Source organism: Oryctolagus cuniculus, chromosome 1 (assembly GCF_051225735.1).
Source record: "Oryctolagus cuniculus isolate XC-2025 breed Fujian yellow rabbit chromosome 1, ASM5122573v1, whole genome shotgun sequence".
Classification (NCBI taxonomy): Eukaryota; Metazoa; Chordata; class Mammalia; order Lagomorpha; family Leporidae; genus Oryctolagus; species Oryctolagus cuniculus.
In genome coordinates, this window is record NC_142867.1 from 145,204,453 (window position 1) to 145,211,461 (window position 7,009).

The 7,009-nt window shown below is 46.5% G+C and overlaps 1 protein-coding gene and 1 pseudogene across 3 annotated transcripts in view; one reads left to right on the forward strand and one right to left on the reverse strand.

Moving 5' to 3' along the window:
• Positions 1-1,638, reverse strand: part of PTPDC1 (protein tyrosine phosphatase domain containing 1) — a 103,800-nt gene extending 102,162 nt beyond the window's left edge. The window contains exon 1 of one of the 3 annotated variants that reach the window (XM_008257292.5): positions 1,365-1,638. The gene's annotated coding sequence lies outside the window, so the exon portion shown is untranslated. The remainder of the gene's footprint in view (positions 1-1,364) is intronic. The other 2 variants (XM_089336033.1, XM_089336030.1) reach the window with 2 other exon arrangements.
• A 2,977-nt stretch (positions 1,639-4,615) lies between these two features.
• Positions 4,616-5,107, forward strand: LOC138843967 (eukaryotic translation initiation factor 1 pseudogene; annotated as a pseudogene).
• Positions 5,108-7,009: the final 1,902 nt, after the last annotated feature.

A 7,009-nucleotide genomic window follows, 5' to 3' on the forward strand; every position in this document is an offset into this window, starting at 1 on the left:
CCTGTTGCAGCCCTGGTCGTTGTGGCCATTTCGGGAGTGAACCAGAGGATGGGAGATCAATCTCTCTCTCTGTATCTACACCTTTCAAATAAATAAATAAATCTTAAAAAAGAAGAAGAAGAAGGAACTTCGGTCCCCTGAATGGAATTCCATGAAGATACTGGGATTGAGTAGGAAATAAGGCTGTGCTGCAGCTGTTCTCAGAACGGTCCCTAGATCACAAATTGGGGAGTCACCCAAGTGAGGGCTGGAGACCTTTGTTTAAAAGGTCGCAAGGCAGAATTCCAGAACACAATGAGTTCTGGACACAGGCTGGTGGTCAGGGACAACACGAGTGGATTTAACTCCCAGTTCTTCTACTTAACAGCTGATCATGTGAGTCAGGCAAAGCCTCCAGGCTTCAGTCTTCTCATGAAGAAAACGGAATGACACTTTGCTGTGGATATCAAGTAAAATAATGTAGATATGCGTGTGTGTGCTAGCCAACAGTGATCAGTGGGAAGCTTCTGTGAGATGAACTCTGTTCTTCCAGCTCCTAGTCTGCGAATGCCAACTTGTTTTAATCTTTTAACACACAAAACTAAAACACGAAAATCCGCTTATCTAATTCCCTAAAGCAAGGTTTCTGGGAACTTTTTTCCTCTTCTCCCTCTCAGAAGTCTTTTTAAGACTCTTTCCTATGCTGCCGCCTTCGGAAAATGCCATAGATGCATACACAAGGGAGCTTCAAAAAAATGCATGGAAAGCGTGCATTATGAAAAACCCTTCATGTGGACTTCAAAATGTTTGCATCCAAATAAACATCTTTTAATTCAATTTCCATGAACTTTTTAAAGTCCCTGAACCCTGGGTACCCGTTCGTGTTCCGCAGCTCTCTGCACTGTAGAATGTAAGATCGTTTTGTCCCTCCAAGAGCGTTACCAAGATCGCTCTTGATGAGAATGCATACCCCTGACAGAAGCCACTTGATCAAGATCACCGGACTAATTTAAGTGACAGAATCAGGTCTAAACCAGAGGTCACAAACTGGCCGTTTGGAACCACCTGTAAATATATTTTTTTAACTAGCTGTCAACATTTAAAAATAGAGGTTCCACGTAAAAATCCAAGTATTCAGCTCGTCATGAGAAACCTGACGCCAGCAGGAGCTGAGAGGCGCTCCCCACCCGAGTGCATGGGGATTCCCCCGCGGCACCTCACTCTGCAAGGCACCTGAACATGCGACCCTCACGACCTCTGCCCTAAAAGCTCACGCCCTCCAGGATGCGCCTCCAAGCACGCCTCACTTAACCACCGGACGTTTAAAGAAATCCATCAGTACAAGCGTTCTCCGCCCGCAGCTAACCAGGGTACGGGTTCCGAACCTCTTTTCTCTTGCTGCAGATAGCGGGTCCCTCGCGCAGGCGGGTACGCGTCTCCCACGGCGGCCAGGGTCAGGAGGGCGCAGGCTGCCAGGGCGGGGCCGGCCGCAGCCACCGCCCGCGAGGCTCTGCGGGCCCCGGACGCGGCCGCCACCGTCGTCGGCCCCGCGCACCCTCACGGGCCGCCCCGGACCCCGCGGCCCTCGCCGCGCCCTGGGGCAGCACCGGTCCTGGACTCGCCGCCGGACAACGTCCTCTCTCGGCGCGTGCTCAGACCTCTTCACCGCGGCCGAGCGCCCCTACTGGGGCCGCGTCACTAGCGCATCCCTCCGCGCTCCAGCCAATGGCGGACGCCTCCAGCTTCACGTGACTGTCTCCAGCCAATAGAGATATGAGTCGTCTCGTGGCGTAGCAGGCGGCTCCCGGCGCTTTCGAACGGGCGCGGGTGGCGAGGGGAAGGCGCGGGGATAGTGGGAGAGCGGCGAGCAAAGCTGGGACTTTGGGATCCGTGCGTTGGTATAAGGGGATGACGCCGGGAACCTGTGGTGTACACGTGGGGACGCTGAAGACTGCGAGAGCCATACGCAGAGACCAAGCTGGCCATGCCTAGGATGGGAGGGCACCGGGTAGTGAGCAGGTGCGGGCCATGAGGGGCCGACGGCTGCAAGTCCGTTCTGCCGGAACGCGGGGCGCAGACTCCTGGTGCCGGCTGTCCGAGACCCCGGGGGCAGCGCTGGCCCAACCACCTTCCCTCATCGTGGTCCCCAGCACGCTGCCCGCTCTTCTCCATGTCCTCTCAGGCTAACTCCCTGGCCTCGTGCAGAGCCCCTGTGGGATGCTGCCAACGAGTGGGTGGACAGGTGACTTCTAGGCAGTCGGATTGTCAGCCAAGAGTGAGGAAGATTAGTAGGCGGTAGGGAGTTGAGAGTGTTTATTAACAGTCCCCCTAGGGAGCGGGGGAGGGTGCACTTGGACCTGTGAAGAGACTGAGATGAAAACACAAAAGTAGAGGCCATGTGTGTGATGTAAGAGCCTGAAGAAACCTGATATAAATACTGTATTCTTTGGGGCCGGTGCTGTGGCGTAGCGGGTAAAGCTGCTGCCTGCAGTGCCAGCATCCCGTATGGGCACCAGTTCTAGTCCTGGCTGCTCCACTTCCGATCCAGCTCTGTTGTGTCCTGGGAAAGCAGTAGAAGATGGCCCAAGTGCTGGGCCCCTGCACTCGCGTGGGAAGATCCAAAAGCGGCTCCTGGCTCCTGGCTTCAGATTGGCGCAGCTCCGGCTGTTGAGGCCATCTGCGGAGTGAACCACCGGATGGAAGACCTCTCTCTCTACCTCTCTCTCTAACTCTGCCTTTCAAATAATAATTTTTTAAAAAATACTGAATTCTAGTCACTTAAAAGATGTATGTTGTAGCTACTGGAATCATAACAAAAACTTAGAATTTAAGTTTTAAATCAGCACTGTTATGGGAAATCTGGATTATGTAGACATCATTAATATAATTTGATGAGTGTTTCACCAAAATGTGGGTAATATGTGCAAAAGCCTATCCAACTTTACTTTCATTCCATGTTTACTTAACTTTTTGGATAAGATGAAAGATTGAATGTATTTTTTTAAAACTACAATTTTGAGTTGTGCTTCAAAATAAGTGATGCTGTTTTGAAAAGCCTTGAAAAAAAAAAAAAACCAGTTGTAGCTTTAACTCAATAACAGTATTCCTCAGTGAGGGAGAAAAGTGATTACTACATTGTTTAAACTCTTAACTTTCGAAATTTCTCAGTGCTTAAAACTGCTGCATTATCATGACACCATCACATATAAACTCTGCTCCCAAAGTTTTAAATAGTTGTTTTTTTGTTTGTTTGTTTTTAGAAATGAGGATAATGGGGCTGGTGCTGTGGTATAGTGGGTAAAGCTGCCACCTGCAGCACTGGCATCTCATATGGGTGCTGGTTTGAGTCCCGGCTACTCCACTTCCAATCCAGCTCCTTGCTCATGCACCTGGGAAAGCAGTGGAAGATGGCCCCGGTGCTTACTTTGGTTCTAATTCATCTTCCTGCCAATGTGTACCCTGGGTGGCAGCAGATGACAGTTCTTGTACTTGGTCCTCTGCCACCCACAAGGGAGACCTGTATGGAGTTCCAGGCTCCTGCCTTTAGCCTAGCCCAGCCCTGGCTGTGGCTGGCATTTAGGGAGTGACCCAGAGGATGGAAGTTCCCTGTCTGACTCTCACTCTCTCTTGCTCTGCCTTTCAAATAAGTGAATAGATAAAACTTTTTAAAAGAAAAGAATGGACATACATTTCTCTTTAATTATAGAATAAATATTCATGGGGCCGGTGCTGCGGTGTAGTGGGTTAAGTCACCACCTGCAAAGCCAGCATCCCATATGGGCGCTGATTTGAGTCTCAGTTGCTCCATTTCTGATCCAGCTCACTGCTGATGTGCCTGGGAAAGCAGCAGAAGATGTCCCAAATTCTTGGGCTCTTGCGCCCATGTGGGAGACCTGGAAGAAGCTCCTGGCTCCTAGCTTCAGCCTGACCCAGTCCAGGCCATTGTGACCATTTGTGGAGTGAACCAGTGGATGGAAGATCTCTGTCTCTGTCTCTCCCTCTCTCTCTAACTCTGACTTTTAAAATAAATAAGGTAAATCTTTTAAAAGTAAACTGTATGTTCATGGAAAACATCTCAAAAAAAGGCAGAAAAGGGTCTGGTGTTGTGGTGCAGCAGGTTAAGCCACTCCCTGTGATGCTGACATCCCATAATGGAACACTGGTTCTAGTCCCAGCGGCTTTGCCTCCAATCCAGCTGCTTGCTGGCCCAGGTACATGGACCCCTGCCACCCACATGAGAGACCCAAACGGAGTTCTGGGCTCCTGGCTTTGACCTGGTGCTGCCCAAGGTGTTGCAGCCATTTGGGAAGTGAACCAGCGGATGGAAGATCTGTTTTTGTCTTTCCCTCGCTGTGTCACTCTGCCTTTCAAATAAACAAATCTTTTTTTAAAAAGCAGAGAAGTATTGGTAATACATATAGTGGTTTATATCATCCAAGAAATCTGATTTTATTTATTCAAATATTTATTTTTAATGAGAGCATATCCTACTACTCCATTACCTGTTTTTTACTTAAAGTATCTTAGATACCTTTGCATAGCAAATGACTTCAAATTTAATGACTTGAAAGACCGCACATTTGTTATCTCAGTTTCTATGGGTTGGCCCCAGGCATTGAGCTGGGAATCGTACTTTATGTCCACTATGCAGAACCTCCGCTCTTTCAACCAAGTGAGAGTGACAAGCTGCTTCCTGCTGGGGCTGAGGATTATATCCGTATAAGAATTCTACACAGAAACAGCAGGAAGACCCTTACCACTGTCTGAGGGATCGCTGATGATTACAGTAAAAAGAAACCAGTGAAGGCATTTGGGAAGCAGTTTGTCTGCAAAGGTACTGTAGCGGAGCATCCAGAACATGGAGAGGTAACTCTGCGGCAGGGTGACCAGCACAAGAACGGACGCCAGCTCCTGGGAGAGACTGCACTGGCTGAAGGTTCATGGGTTTTAAGTGCCTGCGGCTCACAGAAGCCTAAGTGTGGATTCCTTGCAACGAGTAGAATTGCCTTTCTGTCCCTTGTCCCAAGTTTAAAAACCTCACAGCTTGTGTAATGTAACCATTTGGGGTTCGCTTTTAATTTGGACTAGTTTGACTCCTTCATGCAATAAACCAAAAAGAACCAAAAAATATTTTGTTTCTGTGGGTCATAAGTCCTGTCAGTTTTTGTCCCCAGACTGCAAGACCCACACTCGGGTTATTGGCAGAACTCATCTTGCAGCTCTAGATTGAGGTCCCACTTCCTTGCTGACTGTTAGCTGTGCACTGCTCTCAGCTCCAGAGGCTACTCTCAGTTCTCTGCCATGTGGCCTCTCATTAGAACCCACAGTGTGGCAGCTTGCTTTTGTTAAAGCCAAGGGAGATAAGCCAGAGAAAGATGCAGCACTGAAAGAAAATTACAGACCAATATCCCTGATGAACATAGATGCAAAAATCCTCAATAAAATTCTGGCCAATAGAATACAACAACACATCAGGAAAATCATCCACCCAGACCAAGTGGGATTCATCCCTGGTATGCAGGGATGGTTCAACATTCGCAAATCAATCAATGTGATTCACCACATTAACAGACTGCAGAAGAAAAACCATATGATTATCTCAATTGATGCAGAGAAAGCATTTGATAAAATTCAACACCCTTTCATGATGAAAACTCTAAGCAAATTGGGTATAGAAGGAACATTCCTCAATATAATCAAAGCAATTTATAAAAAACCCACAGCCAGCATCCTATTGAATGGGGAAAAGTTGGAAGCATTTCCACTGAAATCTGGCACCAGGCAGGGATGCCCACTCTCACCACTGCTATTTAACATAGTTCTGGAAGTTTTAGCCAGAGCCATCAGACAAGAAAAAGAAATCAAAGGAATACAAATCAAGAAGGAAGAAGTCAAACTATCCCTCTTTGCAGACGATATGATTATGTACTTAGAGGATCCAAAGAACTCTACTAAGAGACTATTGGAACTCATAGAGGAGTTTGGCAAAGTGGCAGGATATAAAATCAATGCACAAAAATCAACAGCCTTTGTATACACAAGCAATGCCATGACTGAGAAAGAACTGCTAAGATCAATCCCATTCACAATAGCTACAAAAACAATCAAATACCTTGGAATAAACTTAACCAAGGACATTAAAGATCTCTACGATGAAAATTACAAAACCTTAAAGAAAGAAATAGAAGAGAATACCAAAAAATGGAAAAATCTTCCATGCTCATGGATTGGAAGAATCAACATCATCAAAATGTCCATTCTCCCAAAAGCAATTTATAGATTCAATGCAATCCCAATCAAGATACCAAAGACATTCTTCGCAGATCTAGAAAAAATGATGCTGAAATTCATATGGAGGCACAAGAGACCTCGAATAGCTAAAGCAATCTTGTACAACAAAAACAAAGCTGGAGGCATCACAATACCAGATTTCAGGACATACTACAGGGCAGTTCTAATCAAAACAGCATGGTACTGGTACAGAAACAGATGGATAGACCAATGGAACAGAATTGAAACACGAGAAATCAATCCAAACATCTACAGCCAACTTATATTTGATCAAGGATCTAAAACTAATTCCTGGAGCAAGGACAGTCTATTCAATAAATGGTGCTGGGAAAACTGGATTTCCACGTGCAGAAGCATGAAGCAAGACCCCTACCTTACACCTTACACAAAAATCCACTCAACGTGGATTAAAGACCTAAATCTACGTCCTGACACCATTAAGTTATTAGAGAACATTGGAGAAACCCTTCAAGATATTGGCACAGGCAAAGAATTTCTGGAAAAGACCCGGGAGGCACAGGCAGTCAAAGCCAAAATCAACTATTGGGATTGCATCAAATTGAGAAGTTTCTGTACTGCAAAAGAAACAATCAGGAGAGTGAAGAGACAACCGACAGAATGGGAAAAAATATTTGCAAACTATGCAACAGATAAAGGGTTAATAACCAGAATCTACAAAGAGATCAAGAAACTCCACAAAAACAAAACCAACAACCCACTTAAGAGATGGGCCAAGGAC